Here is a 27,009-nt window from a genome sequence, read left to right as displayed (position 1 = left end):
TAAAACAAATTTTTGACGATTTTCAACTCAAAACTGTAAAACACGTTTTTTGCCGCTGAAAAGTTGTCAGACTCATGGATTTGCTCTGAAACGTCTAAAAGTAGGCTTTAGGCGCATTGAAATGGTAAAACAAATTTTTGACGATTTTAAACTCAAAACTGTAAAACACGTTTTTTGCCGCTGAAAAGTTGTCAGACTCATGGATTTGCTCTGAAACGTTTAAAGGTAGGCTTTAGCATGATTGAAATGGTAAAACAAATTTTTGACGATTTTCAACTCAAAACTGTAAAACACGTTTTTTGCCGCTGAAAAGTTGTCAGACTCATGGATTTGCTCTGAAACGTCTAAAAGTAGGCTTTAGCAGCATTGAAATGGTAAAACAAATTTTTGACGATTTTCAACTCAAAACTGTAAAACACGTTTTTTGCCGCTGAAAAGTTGTCAGACTCATGGATTTGCTCTGAAACGTCTAAAAGTAGGCTTTAGGCGCATTGAAATGGTAAAACAAATTTTTGACGATTTTAAACTCAAAACTGTAAAACACGTTTTTTGCCGCTGAAAAGTTGTCAGACTCATGGATTTGCTCTGAAACGTCTAAAAGTAGGCTTTAGCATGATTGAAATGGTAAAACAAATTTTTGACATCTTTCAACTCAAAACTGTAAAACTTGTTTTTTGCCAGTGAAAAGTTGTCAAACTCATGGATTTGCTCTGAAACGTCTAAAAAACGTTCGTATCATTGAATTGGTAAAACAAATTTTTGACGATTTTCAACTCAAAACTGTTAAACACGTTTTTTGCCGCTGGAAATTGTCAGACTCATGGATTTGCTCTGAAACGTCTAAAAGTAGGCTTTAGCATGATTGAAATGGTAAAACAAATTTTTGACGATTTTCAACTCAAAACTGTAAAACACGTTTTTTGCCGCTGAAAAGTTGTCAGACTCATGGATTTGCTCTGAAACGTTTAAAGGTAGGCTTTAGCATGATTGAAATGGTAAAACAAATTTTTGACGATTTTCAACTCAAAACTGTAAAACACGTTTTTTGCCGCTGAAAAGTTGTCAGACTCATGGATTTGCTCTGAAACGTCTAAAAGTAGGCTTTAGCATGATTGAAATGGTAAAACAAATTTTTGACGATTTTCAACTCAAAACTGTAAAACACGTTTTTTGCCGCTGAAAAGTTGTCAGACTCATGGATTTGCTCTGAAACGTCTAAAAGTAGGTTTTAGCAGCATTGAAATAGTAAAACAAATTTTTGACGATTTTCAACTCAAAACTGTAAAACACGTTTTTTGCCGCTGAAAATATGTCTTACTCATGGATTTGCTCTGAAACGTCTAAAAAGTAGGCTTTAGCATGATTGAAATGGTAAAACAAATTTTTGACGATTTTCAACTCAAAACTGTAAAACACGTTTTTTGCCGCTGAAAAGTTGTCAGACTCATGGATTTGCTCTGAAACGTCTAAAAGTAGGCTTTAGGCGCATTGAAATGGTATAACAATTTTTTGACGATTTTCAACTCAAAACTGTAAAACACGTTTTTTGCCCGTGAAAATTTGTCTGACTCATGGATTTGCTCTGAAACGTCTAAAAGTAGGCTTTAGCATGATTGAAATGGTAAAACAAATTTTTGACGATTTTCAACTCAAAACTGTAAAACACGTTTTTTGCCGCTGAAAAGTTGTCAGACTCATGGATTTGCTCTGAAACGTCTAAAAGTAGGTTTTAGCATGATTGAAATGGTAAAACAAATTTTTGACGATTTTCAACTCAAAACTGTAAAACACGTTTTTTGCCGCTGAAAAGTTGTCAGACTCATGGATTTGCTCTGAAACGTCTAAAAGTAGGCTTTAGCATGATTGAAATGGTAAAACAAATTTTTTGACGATTTTCAACTCAAAACTGTAAAACACGTTTTTTGCCGCTGAAAAGTTGTCAGACTCATGGATTTGCTCTGAAACGTCTAAAAGTAGGCTTTAGCAGCATTGAAATGGTAAAACAAATTTTTGACGATTTTTCAACTCAAAACTGTAAAACACGTTTTTTGCCGCTGAAAAGTTGTCAGACTCATGGATTTGCTCTGAAACGTCTAAAAGTAGGCTTTAGCATGATTGAAATGGTAAAACAAATTTTTGACATCTTTCAACTCAAAACTGTAAAACTTGTTTTTTGCCAGTGAAAAGTTGTCAAACTCATGGATTTGCTCTGAAACGTCTAAAAGTAGGCTTTAGCATGATTGAAATGGTAAAACAAATTTTTGACGATTTTCAACTCAAAACTGTAAAACACGTTTTTTGCCGCTGAAAAGTTGTCAGACTCATGGATTTGCTCTGAAACGTCTAAAAGTAGGCTTTAGGCGCATTGAAATTGTAAAACAAATTTTTGACGATTTTAAACTCAAAACTGTAAAACACGTTTTTTGCCGCTGAAAAGTTGTCAGACTCATGGATTTGCTCTGAAACGTCTAAAAGTAGGCTTTAGCATGATTGAAATGGTAAAACAAATTTTTGACATCTTTCAACTCAAAACTGTAAAACTTGTTTTAAAACACGTTTTTTGCCGCTGAAAATTGTCAGACTCATGGATTTGCTCTGAAACGTCTAAAAGTAGGCTTTAGCATCATTGAAATGGTAAAACAAATTTTTGACATTTCAAATCAAAACTGTAAAACACGTTTTTTGCCGCTGAAAATTTGTCAGACTCATGGATTTGCTCTGAAACGTCTAAAAGTAGGCTTTAGCATGATTGAAATGGTAAAACAAATTTTTGACGATTTTCAACTCAAAACTGTAAAAACACGTTTTTTTGCCGCTGAAAAGTTGTCAGACTCATGGATTTGCTCTGAAACGTCTAAAAGTAGGCTTTAGCATGCATTGAAATGGTAAAAACAAATTTTTGACGATTTTCAACTCAAAACTGTAAAACACGTTTTTTGCCGCTGAAAAGTTGTCAGACTCATGGATTTGCTCTGAAACGTCTAAAAGTAGGCTTTAGCATGATTGAAATGGTAAAACAATTTTTTGACGATTTTCAACTCAAAACTGTAAAACACGTTTTTTGCCGCTGAAAATTTGTCAGACTCATGGATTTGCTCTGAAACGTTTAAAGGTAGGCTTTAGCATGATTGAAATGGTAAAACAAATTTTTGACGATTTTCAACTCAAAACTGTAAAACACGTTTTTTGCCGCTGAAAAGTTGTCAGACTCATGGATTTGCTCTGAAACGTCTAAAAGTAGGCTTTAGCAGCATTGAAATGGTAAAAAACAATTTTTGACGATTTTCAACTCAAAACTGTAAAACACGTTTTTTGCCGCTGAAAATTGTCAGACTCATGGATTTGCTCTGAAACGTCTAAAAGTAGGCTTTAGCATGCATTGAAATGGTAAAACAAATTTTTGACGATTTTCAACTCAAAACTGTAAAACACGTTTTTTGCCGCTGAAAAGTTGTCAGACTCATGGATTTGCTCTGAAACGTCTAAAAGTAGGCTTTAGCAGCATTGAAATAGTAAAACAATTTTTTGACGATTTTCAACTCAAAACTGTAAAACACGTTTTTTGCCGCTGAAAATTTGTCAGACTCATGGATTTGCTCTGAAACGTCTAAAAGTAGGCTTTAGCATGATTGAAATGGTAAAACAAATTTTTGACGATTTTCAACTCAAAACTGTAAAACACGTTTTTTGCCGCTGAAAAGTTGTCAGACTCATGGATTTGCTCTGAAACGTCTAAAAGTAGGCTTTAGCATGATTGAAATGGTAAAACAAATTTTTGACGATTTTCAACTCAAAACTGTAAAACACGTTTTTTGCCGCTGAAAAGTTGTCAGACTCATGGATTTGCTCTGAAACGTCTAAAAGTAGGCTTTAGCATGATTGAAATGGTAAAACAAATTTTTGACGATTTTCAACTCAAAACTGTAAAACACGTTTTTTCCGCTGAAAGTTGTCAGAGTCATGGATTTGCTCTGAAACGTCTAAAACGTAGGCTTTAGCAAGATTGAAATGGTAAAACAAATTTTTTGACGATTTTCAACTCAAAACTGTAAAACACGTTTTTTGCCCGTGAAAATTTGTCAGACTCATGGATTTGCTCTGAAACGTCTAAAAGTAGGCTTTAGCATGATTGAAATGGAGAAACAAATTTTTGACGATTTTCAACTGAAAACTGTAAAACACGTTTTTTGCCGCTGAAAAGTTGTCAGACTCATGGATTTGCTCTGAAACGTCTAAAAAACGTTCGTATCATTTAATTGTAAAACAAATTTTTGACGATTTTAAACTCAAAACTGTAAAACACGTTTTTTGCCGCTGAAAAGTTGTCAGACTCATGGATTTGCTCTGAAACGTCTAAAAGTAAGCTTATTTTGCCATTGTGATAGAAGCGCTCAATTTAAGGTAGGTCTTGAGTACAATTTTCTGCAATTTTGGGCTAAAAATCATGATATTTTGCAATTTTTCAGGTATTTTTTTTTGTTGTTACCATGGTATTCACATGCATGAATAAGCGCAGAATATGGCCAAATCTTTATCAAAATATCAAATTGTAATTGCAAAAGTTGTGCTGATTAATTATATATATACTTTTGTACAGGTATTTTTTACAGTTAAATGACTATATCTATATTTCTAAGGCATGTGCCTTAATTTCATAGATTGTCCAAATCTACTGTTTTCTGCTACCTTATACTGCATGGAAAAAGAGATTTTCGAAGGAAGTGCATTGTCATTTGTAAATAAGCAGTGCCTCTGTTCATTATAGCTGGGAACCTCAAGAAAACAGGTCATAGACAGGGAGAAATCATGATTTTCACATGGGATGGGTGAGAGGAGGTAATTGGCTTATTTGCTCATTTTCATGGCATGTATACATGCTTATTGTTAAATAATTTGGCTAAAATTCATTTTGCTTTCATTTGTTTGAAAACTAACTCATTATAATTTATTGGATGTTATACAACCCATATTGCATGAATTCTGATTATTTTAACTTGATTTATTGCCCGGTATCCATGGAAACTTAGAGCAATAGTGTTATTTTGTGATTTTCTCTGTAAAAACACTATTTAACTTGTCTTGATCTCAAAAAAGCATGTATTTGTCAGAAATTGAGTGTGCGGCAAGGCCGGTATTGTCTATTATTACCAATTTCTTAATTATATGAGGGAAAACAGTCTATTTTTGATAAAATAGGGGTGGCGGAGACTTTTACAGATTATTCATGAAAATGCTTATTTCCTGGGTAAGAATACAAAACCATAATATCATATACGTGAAATTTCCGAATCCTTGATGTCATGTCATTATTTAGATACATGTATCAGAATCAGTTTATCTGTTGCAGAGCAACAGTATAAGTAGGGTTTCTGACCTTATTTTTGACGTCATTGAGTATTTATGACGTCATAGATACACACTGATAATGTCATGGTTACTGATGACGTCAGAGTAATTATGACGTCATACAGCAGGGTCAATATTGATGAAATCCTTGTTTTTTCCACTGCATGTCATAGAGAGAATCTCAAAATATTCAATATTCAAATCCATTTTAATTCAGTAAATGACAGAGTTATAGGACTTTTATTTTTTAAAATTACCTCCCCTTGTTGCTTGTTTGAGAGGAAAATCAATCAAAATGTACCATTCAGGGAAATTGGCAGTACTCGGTGACTATTAAAGATACGCGTTAAGCGGATATGTCATTTTGTTCGTCGCATCATGTTCAAGACAATATTTGGGTTTTCGAGAAGCTTAGAAAGTTATAACTTCTTGCATAAGGTAGCAAACCAGAGAAGAACAGCCTGGCCACGGTCTATATTGTTATTAAGTGGGGAGCCCCTGTTTTGAGCCATGCATAATTAAAAATCAAATATATTCTGAAATTGGTACATCCAATATGGAGGGTTTGATATAAGTTTCATTTTTTTCAAAAATAAACATAACAAAAATGGGTTAGAGATTCTGGGCTTCTCCGGAAGTGCGTCTTGACCTGAAATGCTAGCTTTACTTGAAGGAAAATCCATGGCGCGGGTTTAGGCAAAAATATTGAAAAATCCACCTAATCGACCTATGAAATAAATTAGCTTATTTTGCCATTGTGATAGAAGCGCTCAATTTAAGGTAGGTCTTAAGAAAAAAATTGAGTACAATTTTATGCAATTTTGGGCTAAAAATCATATTTTGCAATTTTTCATGTATTTTTTTGTTGTTACCATGGTATTCACATGCATGTATAAGCGCAGAATATGGCCAAATCTGTATCAAAATATCAAATTGTAATTGCAAAAGTTTTGCTGATTAAGTATATATATACTTTTGTACAGGTATTTTTTACAGTTAAATGACTATATCTATATTTCTAAGGCATGTGCCTTAATTTCATAGATTGTCCAAATCTACTGTTTTCTGCTACCTTAAGGTTAAAAAGCTGTTTGTACATAATTAAAGCCTGCACTATTTTGCTGAATTTTTCAAATCTACTGTACACTGCCACCTTAAGCACCCGGGCCATTTCCAAAAATAGCCTATGACGTCATGGCGGCCATTTTTCAATATGGCCGCCAGACACTTTTTTACTTGTTGCATATCTTCACATTAAGTTATAAAATTTCATTAAGATTTAAATATAATTAATTTGATTTGACATGAAGTATACAACCAAATGAAACTTTTTAGGATCCGGGCCATTTCCAAAAATCACCTATGACGTCATGGCGGCCATTTTCCAATATGGCCGTCACACATATAACTTATTACTGTACATTCCAACAGCATCAAGTTATAGTTATCAAAATCAATTTAACATTGAAATCTTTGATTTGACATCAAGAATAATAAACAAAGGTAACTTTTTTCCTGGTTCATTTTCCAAAAATAGTCTATGACGTCTACTCCTGCTTTAGCGCTCAGCAAACAGTGGAACGACTGGTTCGCCCGTTGTCAGTATAATGTGACCGGGTGGGGCGTGTTTTTTGATGTATTCGGCTGCATGTTTCAGTGATAATTGAATTATAAAAGGGGCAAGAATTCCACTATACAAGAAGACACAACATGAGTACAGGCACTTCACACTACATACACACACTACATACATGGAAGGCCGTCCTTACAGCCTCATTATGTAAAAAAACAACCACTGTAAAAATATGAACAGATGCACAGGACATGGGGATTTATATCCTAATTGTTTGTTACAGCATTATAGAAATTATTGATATTCATCAAAAATACAAGATACTCCATTTCGCCCTCAAAGACATACGAGACCCTTCCAAACACCACCACCGTGGGTTATTTAGTTGGGTGCCATTCTGTAACAGGAGAGGAGAAAATGTAGCGGCCAGACCGGGATTCGAACCCGGGACCCTTCGAACAATAGCCGAGTGCTCTATCGACTGAGCTACTTGGTCACAGATGATCGACCCAGTCCAATTCCGCTACATAAGTAAAATCAGGAATTCTCATTATCGTCATGAAAAAACAATAGCAATAACAAGCTATTTTGGTAATATGTACAAGAAAGAACAAGAACATGTTTGTCTGTAATTAACGTGGTAAAAACTGATGGCACACCACAAACTTGCACCAAGAAACAGCGTTGAAAAGTACTTGAACAACTACTTCGGAACATTTTTCAATTCACCAGACAATGAAGACCAATTTCCCATCAGGCCTTGCTTGAAAATATTTTATCGAACATCAAAATAAATCAAGACAAAATCAGAAAAGTGATTAAGAAGTTAAACCCCAAGAAATCACAAGGGCCTGATATTTTTCATCCGAAATTAATTCTAGAAACATTCACAAAATCCTTAGATGAAGGAAAGATTCCTGACAAATAATGGCTTATAGCTCATGTTACAACCATTTTCAAAAATGGCAAACAACACCAAGTAGAAAACTATCACCCCATCAATTCCAGGCAAGATCCTTCAATTTTGTTTGTTTAGTTTTACGTCCTATTAACAGCCAGGGTCATGTAAGGACGTGCCAGATTTGTTGGTGGAGGAAAGCCGGAGTTCCCAGTGGTCAGTACCTGGCAATTGCCCCACATGGGATTCGAACCCGCATCCCAGAGGTGGAGGGTTTGTGGTAATATGTCGGGACATCTTAACCACTCGGCCACCGCGGCCCCTTCAAAGAATTATTAGAGATGAAATAGTGAATCACATGGACCATAATAAATTATTTACTGAACATCAACACGGTTTCATGACAGGAAAATCATGTACAAGGAACCTACTAGAGGTAATGGAGAGTTTGGCCGAAGTCATTGATAAAGGAGAAAATGTTTATACCATCTATTTAGATTTCAGTAAGGCGTTCGACAAAGTTCCTCACAACCATTTAATAAACAACTCCAAGGTTACGGGATCGTTGAATTGGGATATTCTGGTTAAAGTAACTAGGTAGTGTACTAAGTCCAGTCCTATTCTTGATCATCTATATTAACGATCTGCCAGATGTCGTTAACCCACAGGCTCTATAGACATTTTTATCTCTGTGACATAGTATTATATGTCTATAGAGCCAAATGCCTGTGGTTAACCAGTGTCATTAAACACTTTGCTGATGACTCTAAGCTGTTTAAGAACAACGGTACTGTCCGATATAAACGGCATAGTCAAATGGACTCAAGACTGGAAAGGTACCTCAATATTGGCAACCTAACACAAAATTCGAACATATACAAAAAGTATTCACAGAGAAAGACCTAAGGGTGACATTTTATACTTCAGCCAACATATCTAAAAAAAAGCAAATAGTATTCTAGGTCTCATTTTTAGAACTTTCTTATACATGAATATAACTTGTTTTTATCACTCTACAAGTCTTATTCAATGATAAATCTACGTGCGCATCCCGAGTCCTGGACTCACAGAATTTTAAAACGACCAATGTAATTTCTGGGAATGGGTATTTATAACACTGTGGGACCCATTGTTTTCACAAAAACCATTGAAAAGGACCCACGAAAAAAACCGTAGATTGAACACTGCTTATTAGGCTCCATTTAGAATATGCAACTCAAGTGTGGTCTACAATATAAGTGAAAGACCAAATATCTATTGAAAATGTCCAGCAGACAGACACCAAAAGAGTATATACTATACAAGACCTACCATGTGGCAAAAAACTAGGACTACCTACATTAGAGTATAGAAGAGAATGAAAAGATGTTGTAGAAGTGTATAAAATATTCAACGACCTGTCTCCATATTCGGAGCATTATATATACCAGTATAGATGGAAACACCTCCGTCGCTGGAAATGTTCCATTTTACAATAATGTATTCAAAAATCTAGATAACTATTTCAGTGTAAGAATTTTAATGTACTCTTAGACTGAATTGTCCTTGTAACTTTTCGAGTTGGGTTGCGTATTTCAGCAATCGCCAAGTAAAAGTAATATATAAGGGATTCGGTTCCAGCCTAGCACTACTCCATAAAGAACAAAGAGAGGAATAAAAATCAACTTATTATTTATTATAATCACAAATTCTCAAAGTACAGGTACTGGATACATGGAGATTTACAAAGGCACATATTTCGGAAACAAACCAGTTCTTATAGAACTTAGATTAGTTGGTTTTACTTTGATATGTCAGGAAAGCTCGCTGTAGTGAAACTGATACATAAACCCCCTACTTTATTCTTATTGTAAATAACAACTTCTGGATTGTCACATGCACTTGTGTGAGGAAATAATTTGCACAAGATCACCGGTTTAAATTGTCTTTAACAATCTGTTACCATGACTTCAGATGCTAGGTTTTTCAGGTGCTAGATTCTAATTGTTATCTTGTTTATATTCAGGTCTCAAGCCCTTTGCTTTGACTATACGGGGCCTAAGGAACTTCAGGTGCTGGGAAAACTACTACGTGTCTTTACAGCTAAAGAATAAACATCAGGACTCAGTTTCTTCCAGGTTGTAAATTACCCCATGTTCAGCACATAATTTACCCTTACTATGGTGTACACTGCTTTTGAAACCTAGATTTCATTTCTTATACCTCCTGTTCAGAGTCAAGTCAGGTTGAAATTTCCCTCTAAAATGAATCTAAAAAATTCAATTAAGACACCTATTTTTACCTGGATCTGTATTAAACACACGTGTTCTAAATATTTTTGATTGTCTCCCTTGCATTGGTGAATGGTGGCATCCAGCTGACCTCTCCTGTAGACCCACTTCCGAGCAGACTTGGACATTTTTGTGTGCTCCTTTTGTTGTTAACAGCTAATGATACCAGGATTATTTTCCAGACCGTTGGTTTGTATTCATGTTCCCATTGATACATTTCCTCAGCACACATTTAAGCATTGATCCCAATATTTTTTTACTTCATTGAAGTATGAAAAAAAAACTAATTGCAAACTGCTCTCTTGCAAAAGATGAAGTAAAAAATATTGCGATCAATGGTAATTAATTTTTAAAGTACATATATTTAAAAATAAAAACATAAATATACACTTTCATTGATTTAATATCAGATTATTTTTTAACAAATTAATACCCGAGGGCAATGCCACTACCTTGTGATGTGTACATGACGTCACGTTTCCGCGCCCTTTTTATTGTCAACATGTACTAGGCCTACTAGTATTCAGTCAGGAACAATGACACTAGCCCGGTCTGTCAACATGTACTAGGCCTACCTGTATTCAGTCAAGAACAATGACACTAGCCCAGTCTGTCTTTCAAAAGGAAAATGTACGATTATTGAAAGTGGAATTGGACAAAATTTCAGCAGACAATATGTTCTGACTGTTAGAGGCTGAATACTGGATCATAGATGCCTGTTGATGGCACCTCGAGCGTTCACTAGAGTATTTTTATGGTATTCTCTTACCATATTGATAAATGTTACCATGCTTTTTGCTTTGTTGAACATATCTTGGAGTAGCTTCAGCATTAGAGGGCCTCCTTTAATATACTTTGTAGATTAAGCTGTTTCCCGTTTGATTCCAGACTCCAGTCTGATAAAAAAAACGTTGAGTTATGCAGTACTTTGCTTGTGTATATAATTCAGGTAGCTCAAGGTAGAGCATGTTTGAAATAAACAAGATCTGGGTTCGAGTCCTGACCTGAATTTATATTATATATTGCAAACCCGACACTTTTCTCAAGTTTCATAAGTAAGTTCCTCTAGGGCCTTAGTTGTGCATACATTGTATTGTGTTTTGAGACCAATTGGTCAACAAGATGGCCACCAGGCTGCCATCTTGGATTTTGGTAGTTGAAGTTTGAAAAGAAGAGAAAAGATAAATCTTTGGTGGTCGCCAAGATCTCTCTGGGATCTTATATTGACATTGGTATGTAATATTCACGTATTTTTAAAATTATTTTTTTTAATGCAAGCGATATTAAATCTTACTGTAGCAAGATTGTCAGAAAACTAACATTTAAACTGTAGTAGTAATCAATGGAGTTTCATTAATTCAAAAAAGTACTGTAGTTCTGAGTACTGTAGTTCTGAGTACTGTAGTTCTGAGTACTGTAGTTCTCAGCAGTTTCTTGCAGAGTGCGTGCATGAGCTAATTGTTATCAACTAGGCAGAGCTTAATTTTTTTTCATAGTAGTTTTTCAAACCAATCCAAAAGCTGCATTTGACGTGAAAACAAAGAAAAACCCACCAATAAAGTCCTTTCAGAAATATTTCATGAAAACATTAAGTGTGAACTTGGTATTTACTATTTGTCAGCAAATTTAATGTACATGTAGATGTGTAGTGTAGATGTCAATTTAACTATTATAATGTAAAATATTGAATTTTCTATTATTGTCCAGGATCCTGTGAAAAAAAATCCCCATCCCCTGACCTGGATGTATATATAATTGGCACATGGTGACACTTGATGGATTGAAACATTAATTTAATGTTAAAATTAAACTTCAACCAAAATAATTGTGGTCTCACGACTTATTGTAAAAATGGTTGGGAGATGACCTCCTCATTAAGCAGCTTCTTTTCAATAATTCAAATATACATGTATTAAGGCCAGGTAATGACACTGTTATGTCTGATTCTAAGCCTTTGGGTCTCAATTCAATTACCATAACAAGTTACGTACTTTATATCCCTCACTTTCTTCGAAACAGCGGATATCAATTTGGGTTTGTCCGTCTGTCTGTAACACTTCGTTTATTGATGGACTTTATTTAGCGGAGTTATGGCCGTTTGAATTTAAACGTCATTCTCTGCCATTTCCATGGAATTAGTGTAACAAATCTAAACCGATTTTCTTCAAACTTAGTAACAAGGTTAAATGCCTTATGGACTCGACCAACTTCGATCGGGACTTTCAACGGACCTTATTTAGAGTTATAGCCCTTTGTTTAAATAAAAAAAAGTCCGTTTCTGCCACTTTCGTACAATAACTAATAAATATTAACTGATTTTCTTTAAACTTGGTAACAAAGTTAAATGTCTTACTTCCGAATAAGTTTCAACCAAGGTTAAACCTAACCTCAATAATGTTTACCTACAATATGTCCTGAAAGCGGGGAATTGAAATTCAACGAATTTGCTTGTTTACACAGTAATTACAGTCAAACCTGTCTATAAAGACCACACAAGGGACAGAGGAAAATTAGTCTTAATTAGTAATCAGGTTGTCTTTGTATTGAAATTGATCAGTGGGGACTATAAAAAGATCATTAATTACAATTACTTTGTTATTACCATTACTTTGTTACAATTACTGTGTCATTACAATAACATTGTCATTACAATTACTTTGTCATTACAATGACATTGTCATAACAATTACTTTATCATTACAATTACAATGTCATTACAATTACTTTGTCATAACAATTACTTTGTTATTACAATTACTTTATCATTACAATTACTTCATCATAACAAATACTTCATCATTACAAATACTTCATCATTACAATTACTTTGTTTGTCATTACAATTACTTTGTCATTACAATTACTTTGTCATTACAATGACATTGTCATAACAATTATTTTATCATTACAATTACTTTGTCATTACAATTACTTTGTCATTACAATTACATTGTCATAACAATTACTTTATCATTACAATTACAATGTCATTACAATTACTTTCTCATAACAATTACTTTGTTATTACAATTACTTTGTTATTACAATTACTTTGTCATTAAAATTACAATGTTATTACAACTACTTTGTCATTGCAATTACTTTGTCATAACAATTACATTGTCATTATAATCATCACTTTGTCATTACAATTACATTGTCATTGTGATAATTTTGTCATTACAATTACATTGTCATTACATTAACTTTGTCATTACAATTACTTTGTCATTACATTTACTTTGTCATTACAATTACAATGTCATTTCAATTACAATGTAATTACAATTACAATGTCATTTCAATTACATTGTCATTACAATTACAATGTCATTACAATTACTTTGTCATTACAATTACTTTGTCATCACAACTACTTTGTCATTACAATGTCATTACAATTACAGATAAATAAAAGATGATAAAAACCCTAAAACCTAAAACACACAAATTTTTTGTTTGTTTGTCAACTTGTAGGAGAAGGAATTTACATAGGTCATGTGTCAGCATGTACATGTGGTTTTAGTTGTCAGTGGTCAAGTCAGCCCTTTTCACTGTCCTTGCCTTGGGCGAACCTTATAATGGCTTAACACCATTTTTTGAACTTCAAGAACTTGAAACTTGCCTGAAATGATCCTGACAAAGTGTTGTAATTTTTGGGTTGATTCGATGTTTGCAAGATGTCTTCCACAGCTGCCATCTTGAAAACACATTTTGAACTTCATCCCAAGTTCCACAAGTTCCACTTGTGTGATTTACGCACATATTTGTGACACCATGGCCGTTACTCTTCCTGGTCAATATTGTGACAACACTACGTTTTGTCATAGTTTCGGTACGAATACTCTTCTATGTATATCACACTGTTTAAACAAGCAATCGGATAATTCATGCATCTATTATTAGAACTACTTACAAAGTTATTTCATGTATAAGTTGTCAGGTAATCGGTAAACCGAAACACATGTTCTCGATACTGGACGCAGCCATGATGTTAGTATGACAGCGGCGGAGCTGGCATATTACGGTAGTTTCGTATTTTTCCTGATGATTCGTAGTTTACATTGGAAACACTTCCGGCGTCTTAAATAGTTGCAGACGATAGTTTAATAATGATTATAAATATAAAGATACGTGTGTTACTACAGTTATGCTCTTTAATGTTTGGGTTTATCATTATCAAATAATATTCCACTTTGGTTAGAGATTTTCCAGCAAGCGATCCAGCATTTCCAGCAAATCCAGCAATCGCTGCACGCGCACGGATTCTAAACATTGCGTCACAACGAGTTTCAGTCAGTCTGCGTTCTGTCTCTGTCTGGGTCGGTCGTATATTGTTTAGGTGGGTGTATAGCGATGGACAAAGAGGTGTTTCCTCAGTTCCAAAGCTTGTCTTGTCTTTATGTATTAGGTTAGGTGTAGTTTATATGTGTGGGATGGGTTTTCTGTATTTAAATGTAATATTTCTGGGAATTTATTGTAAATATGTGATTTATTAAGGGAACAGTTTACCGTTATTTTGTAACGGGATTTCTGTTAGCTTAGGCTGGAATTCTACAGTTGAATTATACATAGATTATTTAATCAGAGGGTTATTTCAAGGAACTTTTAGGAATTACTATAATAGAAGGGATTTATCTAATCTTTTGGTATTTTATTAGTACAGTTACTTTGGAAATAGACTAAAAGTTGTATTTTATACTTGGATTTATTCTGCTGAGAATATAGGAGTTGATTATTCCAAGTAGAGAGTGGTTCATTATTCTGTAAAAGAATGTTTATCATTTGTACTTGTAGTACAAATGTAATAGTAATAGTATAACTCTGAGATATTGATTATTATTGAGCTTTAGTATGGAATAAATTATTTACTTATTGGATCAGATCCAAAACTATTTACAACATTGTTACTATTTATTATCAAAGAATTAACTTAATACTTATTATCCAAATTATATAACTAAATAACAGATGAGACAAGTATGGAAGAATGAGAGCTATTTTATTTATATGTAAAACTATTTATTTTATATGTCTCATAAATAAATGGCTAAGTTTGTACCTGTATTTTGGAATCCTGGTTGTTTCTTATAGGATTTATAACTATTCAGGTGAAAACATGGTGTAACTAAGTCGTCAATGCCGCGCTACCACTGGTTATTTTCAAGTCGGTTCAGGATATAGAGTCTTGACCACTTGACCGTCACATAGTATTTTTGGTGGCAGAACTGTTAGCTGTGAGGTATTTTGTCGACTACTACAGACAATATCTTTTAGGAAGAAAATTTGTTGTCAGAACAGATCACCAAGCTTTAGTATGGTTATACAGCATGAAAGAACCCAAGGGTAGAATTGCTAGGTGGCTAGAGATATTGTCCTCATTTGATTTTTCTATAGAATACAGAGCAGGGCTAAAACATGGGAATGCAGACGGTATGTCAAGATGCGAGAATCCTTATGATTGTGACTGTCCAGAAGCTGACAATGCAGAGTATCTGAGATGTGGACCTTGTGCCAAGTGTACCAAACGAGGCAGAGATATGATGAGCTCATTAGTCAAAGATGTAACAGATGAAGTCCGAGCTGTCAAGACCAGATCTCAAACAAAACCAGAGGTACCAGAGGAAGATCTTATATGAACACCTTGGAAAGATTCTTGTACTTCCAAGAATATTAAGAAGCTCCAGTTAGAAGATCCTACTTTGAGAGATGTATACCTATGGGTCCAAGATAAAGCAAGACCACCACACTCTGAAGTAATCAAGTACAGTTTAGCAGTTCGCCATTATTGGCACATATTTAAGTCTCTTCTTATAAAGGATGACGTCCTTTGCAGAACTTTTCATCGTAAAGACGGAACCGGTCATCATATACAGCTACTGGTACCAAAGATCCTCAGAACTGAAGTATTACATCATATGCATAACAACCTCCTTGGAGGCCACTTAGGAAAGAAGAAGACCCGTGAGAAAACTATACAAAGATACTACTGGTATGAAGTCAGAGAAGACGTAAACCTATGGGTACTGAGATGTAACACATGTGCTCAAATGAAACAACCTGAAAAGTAGCCGAAAGCTGGATTAGGCGATATGCTTGTGGGAGCTCCGTTAGACCGTCTCGCCACAGATGTCCTAGGACCTTTACCACTAACTCCGAGAGGAAACAGATACATACTACTTGTCACAGATTATTTTTCCAAGTGGGTTGACATACTTCCAATTCCAGACCAGACTGCGAAGACATGTGCAGATGTTATATTGAACGAAGTTATCAGTCGTTTTGGATGTCCTCTATCTATACACTCAGACCAAGGAAGGAACTACGAGAGTACCATATTTAGAGAACTATGTTCTATATTAGACATAAAGAAGACTAGAACTTCACCTCGTCACCCCCAGTGCAACGGCCAAGTGGAACGATTTAATCGCACTTTACTACGTATGATTAAAGCCTACCTTAAAGGACAGCAGACAGATTGGGACAAGAACTTGGGATGTTTAGCTGGTGCTTACAGAGTTACACCACAAGAGTCAACAGGACTTACACCTAACATGCTGATGATGGGACGAGAGGTACGGCTACCAATTGAGATAATTTTGGGCAGGAGAACTCCGGATTCTGATGACATTACCAGTTACAGTGAATACGTTACCATTCTTCGTGAGAGGATGAACCATGCACATGATGTCGCTCGTAAGCACCTTCACGACAATGCTCGCCGAAGGAAAGACCACTATGATGTAAACTTGTCCTGCAATCAATATAACGTAGGAGATTTAGTATGGTATCTAAATGAAGAAAGGAAAGTAGGAGTTGCACCAAAACTACAACCAACGTATTTAGGGCCATGTATTATTACAGAGAAGCCGACAGAATTCAACTACTTGATTCAGTTAGATGATAGGGGGAAAACTCGTCTTCTTCACCACGACAAGCTGAAACCATTCACTGGGGAGAACAACATCAGCTGGATATCACGTCTACAAAAGAAGATACAGAAACTTTAAAAATTGTCAACTATATAATATAATATATATACAGTATGAATGGTGTGCAGAGGTGATGAGACTCTATATTCAAAGCAGAATAAGTCATACTATTAAGGGGAGACAACCTAAAAATTTCAATGAAGATCATATTTATGTTTTACAGTAGACATGGAGAACTCAAGAGGGAGAGCGTATAAGTGCAGCCAATGTGAATTCACGGAGGTGAAAAGACGAGTGGTCTATCACTTCTATAAATACCACGCCGCCTTAGAGGATACACCTTTTTATTGTTCACTTTGTCTGTTCCGATGTCTCCGGGAACATGAGTTGGCCCGTCATGTAGATCATTATCCGGACCATCGCCAAAAGCTTCAGCAGCGGGAGAGCCAGGGTTTAGGGATTGCCTCCAACTATCTCAGGAAGAATCCGAACCCCAGAACTTTGGCCCTAGATAAAGATTTTTTCCAACTTAGCCGAGAGGAATCAGAGGTGGTGTGGAGGACCCGATCCAGAAAGACCGTGGAGGATGCCCCTGTTCCACAACTACCCATGCCGGAGGCTTTAATAACACCAGAGCCAACTATACCCGCTCCATCCCTGCCAGACATTCCACTTCCGGTACCTGAAGTACCAGAAGTGGATGTCTTGGAGGAGTTGACCGGACTAGATGAAGCTTTAGAAGATATCCAGACCCAGCACCAGACAACTAGCGAGGACAAGACACCGGCGTGGATGGGCCCGATCGTAACGCTCCTGGAGCAGCAGCAGAAGATCCTTGCAGCCCAGGAGGAGACTATCTTGGACCTGTCCCGCCACGTTCGGAGTAATACAGCAGCCGTGACAAAATTAGCTGAGAGTCTGGAGGAGGAGAGAAAGGAGAAGAGAGAGCTCGAACGTAAGTTGCGAGAAAAGGAGAATAGGTGTGTGTGTGCGAGTAAGAAGAGAAAGGTTGTGTTGAAGGAGAAACAGTAGGAATGTACATTGTTGTATATAGTTACCGGTGTTCCTTTTCATTTGTCTAGAATTATTTTATTCATGGGAAAGGATTTCTTGGGGTTTAACTAGGGTTGATGACATAACGTGATTTACAGAACAGGATACGATCCTCTGGCACACTGTAAAAAGTTGTAAGATCGTAAGTCACTGGCGTAGTCTGATCACTCGTAAACTTGGCCTGCTGTACATCAGAGTTTGTCATCTGTTTATTGTCCGGGGAAATTTTTCGGGAAATGTTGTATTCAGACATATGAACTAGATCATACGGACTATTTTTTTTGTTTGTGATTGTTAGAGTATTTGTTAAGTTCAAACTATCTCGTATGTAAAGAAGAGTGAATGTAAGTCGTAAGCTGTTAAATAGGATATCATTGGAGTTTATATAATTGGTACTGGTGCCGAGTCTGGAATAATAATATTATAAAGTCCCTGTAACATAATCTAACTACGTATATATATACACATATCGGATAGAAATAGTTGGCTAAGTCTGGTATATCATAAATTTTAAAAGTTTTCTGTCAAACATATTACTAGTTGAATCTTTGAGTAGTTGTGTAGTATGAATACTTGCAGAGTATTAATAGTTGAGCAGTGTGAAAACTGTTATATTGTATTTTAATCTAACGCATTAACTATAAAAGCTTTATAGCTAGGAACGGGTGGATATAAAGGAAGTCTGTGTATATTAGAACACACTTGTAGTTTTTGTGTGTATCTAAAGTTGAGAAACAATCGTACTTATGTAAATAAGCTCATTTCGGGCAAATACTGTATATTAGAACACACTTGTAGTTTTTGTGTGTATCTAAAGTTGAGAAACAATCGTACTTATGTAGATTAGCTCATTTCGGGTAAATACTGTATATTAGAACACACTTGTAGTTTTTGTGTGTATCTAAAGTTGAGAAACAATCGTACTTATGTAGATTAGCTCATTTCGGGTAAATACTGTTTATTAGAACACACTTGTACTTTTTGTGTGTATCTAAAGTTGAGAAACAATCATTCTTATGTAAAGTGGCTCATATCGCGTATACTGTGCTAGAACATGCATGTAACTTTTGTGTGTATCTAGGTTTGAGAACTATTGCTCTTATGTATCATAACTATAATTATTCAAGTAAATAATAGCACAAAGTATTGTAAATTTGCGTGATCTCATCTGATTACTTATATTTTTTATATAAGCTCACTGAAGTAAAATAGAGCACACTTGTACTTTTGTGTGTATCTTTATCAGGAAGTGTGGGAGTGTAACTGGAACACACCTGTAATTTTGTGTGTATCTAATTATTGTGAAATACAATGGTATTGTGTCAGTATTGTGATGATAGTAAATAGCAGGGTACACTTGTACATTTTTGTGTATCCCTGTAAGCATTCAAAAGCGTGAACAAAACCATAAGTTATCAGAGACCTATTTTTTTAAAATATTGTTTCGTGTTCATGGGGACATTGAACACGTTAAGTGGGGGGTAATGTGACAACACTACGTTTTGTCATAGTTTCGGTACGAATACTCTTCTATGTATATCACACTGTTTAAACAAGCAATCGGATAATTCATGCATCTATTATTAGAACTACTTACAAAGTTATTTCATGTATAAGTTGTCAGGTAATCGGTAAACCGAAACACATGTTCTCGATACTGGACGCAGCCATGATGTTAGTATGACAGCGGCGGAGCTGGCATATTACGGTAGTTTCGTATTTTTCCTGATGATTCGTAGTTTACATTGGAAACACTTCCGGCGTCTTAAATAGTTGCAGACGATAGTTTAATAATGATTATAAATATAAAGATACGTGTGTTACTACAGTTATGCTCTTTAATGTTTGGGTTTATCATTATCAAATAATATTCCACTTTGGTTAGAGATTTTCCAGCAAGCGATCCAGCATTTCCAGCAAATCCAGCAATCGCTGCACGCGCACGGATTCTAAACATTGCGTCACAACGAGTTTCAGTCAGTCTGCGTTCTGTCTCTGTCTGGGTCGGTCGTATATTGTTTAGGTGGGTGTATAGCGATGGACAAAGAGGTGTTTCCTCAGTTCCAAAGCTTGTCTTGTCTTTATGTATTAGGTTAGGTGTAGTTTATATGTGTGGGATGGGTTTTCTGTATTTAAATGTAATATTTCTGGGAATTTATTGTAAATATGTGATTTATTAAGGGAACAGTTTACCGTTATTTTGTAACGGGATTTCTGTTAGCTTAGGCTGGAATTCTACAGTTGAATTATACATAGATTATTTAATCAGAGGGTTATTTCAAGGAACTTTTAGGAATTACTATAATAGAAGGGATTTATCTAATCTTTTGGTATTTTATTAGTACAGTTACTTTGGAAATAGACTAAAAGTTGTATTTTATACTTGGATTTATTCTGCTGAGAATATAGGAGTTGATTATTCCAAGTAGAGAGTGGTTCATTATTCTGTAAAAGAATGTTTATCATTTGTACTTGTAGTACAAATGTAATAGTAATAGTATAACTCTGAGATAGTGATTATTATTGAGCTTTAGTATGGAATAAATTATTTACTTATTGGATCAGATCTGAAACTATTTACAACATTGTTACTATTTATTATCAAAGAATTAACTTAATACTTATTATCCAAATTATATAACTAAATAACAGATGAGACAAGTATGGAAGAATGAGAGCTATTTTATTTATATGTAAAACTATTTATTTTATATGTCTCATAAATAAATGGCTAAGTTTGTACCTGTATTTTGGAATCCTGGTTGTTTCTTATAGGATTTATAACTATTCAGGTGAAACCATGGTGTAACTAAGTCGTCAATGGTTAGGGTAGTTAGGCAAGAGTCTTCTACCCCTAAAATAGTTGTGTGACGGAAGCCGCGCTACCACTGGTTATTTTCAAGTCGGTTCAGGATATAGAGTCTTGACCACTTGACCGTCACAATATTTGATGAAGTAAGGTATTGATATAGAAGTTTGAAAATCACATTCTGTTAATTCTTGTTACAGGTATGGACTAACAATGCAATGAATTTTTTGAATTTATTTGGCCTTATATTTCTGTAAAGGTATCTTTGAACTTGTAGTTTAGCAACAAAATAGTTCCAAGTTATGTATGGGCGAAAGCTTCATGTTTACAGTGATATTGATATTGAACATACATGCACCTAAACTAAATGATGTTTCAATTCAAAAGTCAATATCAGTCTCAATATCATTTTGAAGCCACCAGATGTTTGTTTTGTTAGTTTAACTTCCCATTAACAGCCAGAGTCATTTAAGGACATACCAGGTTTGGTGGTGGTGGTGAAAAGCAAGAGTGCCCAGATAAAAACCACCGACCAGCGGTAACTACCTGGCAACTGCTCCACATGTAATTTGGACTCGCAACTCAGAGAAGGAGGGATTGTGATTATTAATCGTGACATTTGATAACCAATCGGCGACCGCACCCCTATGTTTAGATGAGACTGTTACATTAGGTAACACTCCCTGATGTCACAAATCATTCCATTATGGAGAAGACCTAAAAGAGATAAAAGTATATGTATTCTCAAACGTCATTAACACAATGGAAAAATACTCACTGAGGACATATATGAGCACAAATTTATGAACACTTTCCTGCTAATTCATATCAGAGATTCTTGCAGGTGGAGGAAGGCGTGTATAGATTGACAGGTCCGTCCATACCCTGTCGAGAGGTGAAGTGAGAGTGTGGTGCAGAGAGGCCAGTTAAGGAGTGTGGATGGGTGGTCCGTGCGACATATGAAGTTAGAGTGTGGTACAGAGAGGCTGGGGATTGGAGTGTGGATGGGTGGTCCGTGTGATATTCGAAGTGAGAGTGTGTAACAGAGAGGCCAGGGATAGGAGTGTAGATGGTTGGTCCGTGTGACATGTGAAGTAAGAGTGTGGTACAGAGAGGCCGGGGATAGGAGTGCGGATGGGTGGTCCTTGTGATATGTGAAGTGAGAGTGTGGTGCAGAGAGACTGGGAATAGGAGTGTGGATGGGTGGTCCTTTTGACATGTGAAGTGAGAGTGTGGTGCAGAGAGGCCGGTGATGGGATTGTGGAAGGGTGGTCCGTGTGACATGTGAAGTGAGAGTATAGTGCAGAGAGGCCGGTGATGGGATTGTGGATGGGTGGTCCGTGTGACATGTGAAGTGAGAGTGTGTAACAGAGAGGCCAGGGATGGGATTGTGGATGGGTGGTCCGTGTGACATGTGAAGTAAGAGTGTGGTACAGAGAGGCCGGGGATAGGAGTGCGGATGGGTGGTCCTTGTGATATGTGAAGTGAGAGTGTGGTGCAGAGAGACTGGGAATAGGAGTGTGGATGGGTGGTCCGTGTGACATGTGAAGTGAGAGTGTGGTACAGAGAGGCCGGGGATAGGAGTGTGGATGGGTGGTCCTTGTGACATGTGAAGTGAGAGTGTGGTGCAGAGAGGCCAGTGATAGGAGTGTGGATGGGTGGTCCTTGTGACATGTGAAGTGAGAGTGTGGTGCAGAGAGGCCGGTGATAGGAGTGTGGAAGGGTGGTCCGTGTGACATGTGAAGTGAGAGTATAGTGCAGAGAGGCCGGTGATGGGATTGTGGATGGGTGGTCCGTGTGACATGTGAAGTGAGAGTGTGGTGCAGAGAGGCCGTAGTAGTTCTTGTCAATATAAAATGTATATTTGTATATGAATGTCACACACTTATGTTTTAATCTTTGATAATTCTTAATTATTTTACACAACAATTTTTGGACATTAGACCATTGTGCCAGGCATAGGTAGTCGACAATGAGGACAGCATTTCCCCATCCTTGATCAATAGATTTTTTGGGTAAGTTAAACAACATAAGTGTATAAATCATGACTATGTATTATAAATACTTGTAAAACATTGATTAATCAAGGATATTTCAAATTCTGCATTAATCTGAATTAAATGTATTTCTAGGAGGATAATAACAGAAGTTTGTTATGATTTATTATCAATAATAATTACTTTAAAAGGAATTTCAATTTCATTTGTGATAACCTGCCCAAGAAAATCTTCACACTAATTGTTTTCTTTTTTATTCTAACAGGTCTGTCAGGAAATTCTATTGCACTGTTGTCGACAAGATGATCAAGAAGTTTCCATTTGAGGGTACAGTCGTCGCCAAGTTGGGTTACCTTAACCCTGCTACAAGATCAGATATGACACACCAATAGATGTGATGGCCATTGCCAGGAAGTTCCCAGGAGTGTGTCCTGGGCTCCGTTATAACTGTAGCATGGACATTAAGGTGGTTAAGCCTCATTAATCAATCAATGAACCAAACTAGAGGATGAACTGACTGATTACACTTGAATTCTGAACTTCCTAGATTGGTTCCTGGTAATGGGCCAGTATGTGGAAAATGTGTAATCTCATCGCACTGATGACTTTTGCTGTACCTTTTAACCTATCCATGAGATCATGAAGCTGACAAACACAGCAACAAGGAAATATAGTATGTGTCACAAATCTTCAGATTTCCAAATGGAATTGAGAGAATAATTAGTGCTTGAATTTAACTTGTACTATGATTTGTTCATATGAAATGATCTGTGCTGTGTTCTTATGTGACTTGATCATGAACAGTTGGTATGTATTTATTAAGTTGTGTTTGTCAATTTAATTGTTTAACAAACAGTTGATACTTTTTCAGAATAAAAAAAGATATATGAATATTTGGTGTCATTTGCAGCTAGTCAGCTATGTTTATTTAAGAAAATAAAATGTTTAATTGAGATGTGTGTTAATCATATGAAAACAGTTTCTATAGTTTTTTTATTATGTCAATATCGTTTATGACTTTAAGGTGACAAAATCAGTTTGTAGTTTTTCATAAAACATGAATTTATAGAGTTCAAGTTATATTTTACATAAAATGTCATTCATGAATATGACTACAATACTTCTTTTTTATTGAAGTAGTATTTATTTTCAATTAATTTAATAGAATAAATATTTATTATGGAGACAAGATTGGCATAAAATGTATTCCATATGATTCAGTTGTTATTCATCTATTGAAAGTTTATTGTTATAGGTATTCTGTGGACATTTGTAACTTATATATAATAGTTGTTGTATTTATTTTACAAAGAAGAGTAATATGTGTGATGATCTGAACAGATGACATTTGTGAAATTGATACAAAGTAGTTACTATTTTTAAGTCATCTGACCCAAAGGGTCAGGATGACCTTTTGTCATCATGCATCGTCCGTCATCCTGCACCATCCGCCGTCCGCTATGCGTAAACTTTTGATTCAAATGACTTCTTCTCACGTTTGTTCAAATGAATGACTTTGACCTTCATGCAAGATCACAGTGGTCAAGTAAGCTAAAATCTTTAAATGACTTCTTGTGAATAACTAAGAGGCCAAGGGACCTGATTTTGGGCCTGTGACGTGCTGGGATGAAAAGCTAAAAATTTTGTTCAAATAAATGACTGATCTGCATTCAAGGTCACAGGGGTCAAATAGGGTAAAATCTATAAATGACTTGTGAATAACAATGAATTCTAGAGGCATGATATTGGGCCTGTGACATGCTGGGATGAATGGCTATCAAGTTTGTTAAAATGAATGACCTTGACAATCATTTAAGGTCACAGGGGTCAAATAGGCTAAAATCTTCAAACGAATTCTTGTAAATAACTAAGAGTCCTAGAGACTGGATATTAAACGTGTAGCATGATGGGGATCAAGGGACTTTCATTCATGGTCTAATTCGTAAAATATATCATAACCTGAACTTTTCCTATTAAAAGATGTCTTTGTATTGCCTTAATTGTTTGCCACTACTTTATTCTTTGAGGTGTTGTATAATGTGCCAATAGTCAGATGACCCATGGGCCTGTTGTTTTTTTAAACACATATTGATTCTTATCAATTAACTTAAATTTATCCTAGAATCATGTGAAATCTTGCAAGATGTTAAATGTTATGGAATTTATTCACAAATACAAATAAATGATATAGTTGTTTTAAACTGTTTTCAAGTTATCTGTAATGTATAGTGTGTTAAAAAAATTCTCTAGATTTACTTCAATTAAGACTTTTATAGTTAATACTTCACGATGTGGCATGTCAACTCAAATGTCAAAAATGTCATCAAAAAATCAAATCTAAATCTTTATCAATGCTTTTTCCTACCTATCCATCTTTTCTAATCGCTTTTAAGGGCATATCCAATTTCTTTGCATGAAGATGAGAATTTTAATTGTATTGCTCACAAAAAGACATGTAGAACATTCAATTAAAAGATCATCAGTGATATCATTCAGAAAGATATCAAAAAGAAGAGGACTGAGTATTGAGCCTTGAGGGACTCCAGCCTTAATCCTACCTATTTCAGAAAATGAATTATTGATAAATGCTTTTTGTTTTCGATTACTAAGACAATTTTCCAACCATAACAAGAAATTTCCAGAAATACCATGGACATATGATTGTAATTTCTAGTCAGAAGCTTTTGAAATATCACAGAAAACTTACATGTGTATTTTTTCTCCTCAATATCAATACAAATTTCTGTCTATCTTTGGGTTTCTATGTTTATCTGCCACTATGCTGTGCTTGTCTTTCTGTCTTTATTTGTATGATATGTCTATGTGTACATGTATGTCTGTGTGTATGAGGGTGTATGTGTTGTGTATATATATTGTGGTGTGTGTGTTTGTCATAGTGATTCAGCATAAATGTGTAAAAAGGTATTACAATTTTGTATTTTCAAAATAAGATTGGATAAATAAAAACAACTGACAATGAAAAAGATGGTGAATGATAGTGAGTTTTCATGTCAATATATGCTATGTTCACAAAACTGCTATGAAAGAAATAAAATTGCCATCCAACATAAAACTTTATTTATAAACATCTAATTCCTATAAATATTTACTGCAACACATTCCTAAAAAGCTAAGACAACTTAAACATTTAATAAGGATAACACAGGTACTGTACCAACCATATCTGAGAACCAGAAGTCTAGTGATATACATATAACACAAGCCCCATACATATCTAGGTACTATAACACTAGCACCATACATATCTAGGTACTACACTAACACCATACATATCTAGGTACTAGAAAACGAGCACCGTACATATATGGGTACTATAGCACTAGCAAAATATATATTTAGGTCCTAGCACAAGCATTATACATATCTAGGTACTAGATCACTAGCACCAAACATACCTGGATACTATAACAGCAGCACCATACATATCTAGGTTCTATAACACTAGCACCATTCATATCTGGTTAATAGAACGCTAACATCATTCATATCTAGGTACTATAACACTAGCACCATATATATCTGGGTACTATAACACTAACACCATACATATCTGGTTACTAGAACACTAGCACCATACAAATATGGGTACTATAACACTAGCACCATACATATCTGGATACTATAACGCCAGCACCATACATATCTAGGTTCTATAACACTAGCACCATACATATCTGGTTAGTAGAACGCTAGTACCATACATATCTGGGTACTATAACACCAGCACCATATATATCTGTGTACTATAACACTAGCACAATACATATCTGGGTACTATGGCACCAGCACCATATATATCTGGGTACTATAACACTAGCACCATACATATCTATGCCATATAACACTAGCACCATACAAATATGGCTACTACAGCACTAGAAAAATACATATTAAGGTCCTTTAAAGGCCCATTACCTTTCCGGAGCAAAATATAAAGGTTTCTTAAAAAACATTAATAACACCAGAAAATGCATACCGATGATCTAAAATAAGGTTACGACACCAAACATATGCAAGATTGCCTGCGTAATATATGAAAACAGTGGAGAGTCAACTCGCTGTTTTGCCGTTTGACGCAGTGATAATCAACTACCGCGCGGTACTTAGGAC

The 27,009-nt window shown here is 35.4% G+C and overlaps 1 pseudogene; it reads right to left on the bottom strand.

Moving 5' to 3' along the window:
• The window catches only part of LOC138336510 (innexin unc-9-like), a 32,597-nt pseudogene extending 23,970 nt beyond the window's left edge, over positions 1 to 8,627 (bottom strand).
• Between the last annotated feature and the right edge of the window lie 18,382 nt (positions 8,628 to 27,009).

Source organism: Argopecten irradians, chromosome 12 (genome assembly GCF_041381155.1).
Source record: "Argopecten irradians isolate NY chromosome 12, Ai_NY, whole genome shotgun sequence".
Classification (NCBI taxonomy): Eukaryota; Metazoa; Mollusca; class Bivalvia; order Pectinida; family Pectinidae; genus Argopecten; species Argopecten irradians.
This window is presented reverse-complemented; position numbering and strand designations above follow the sequence as displayed.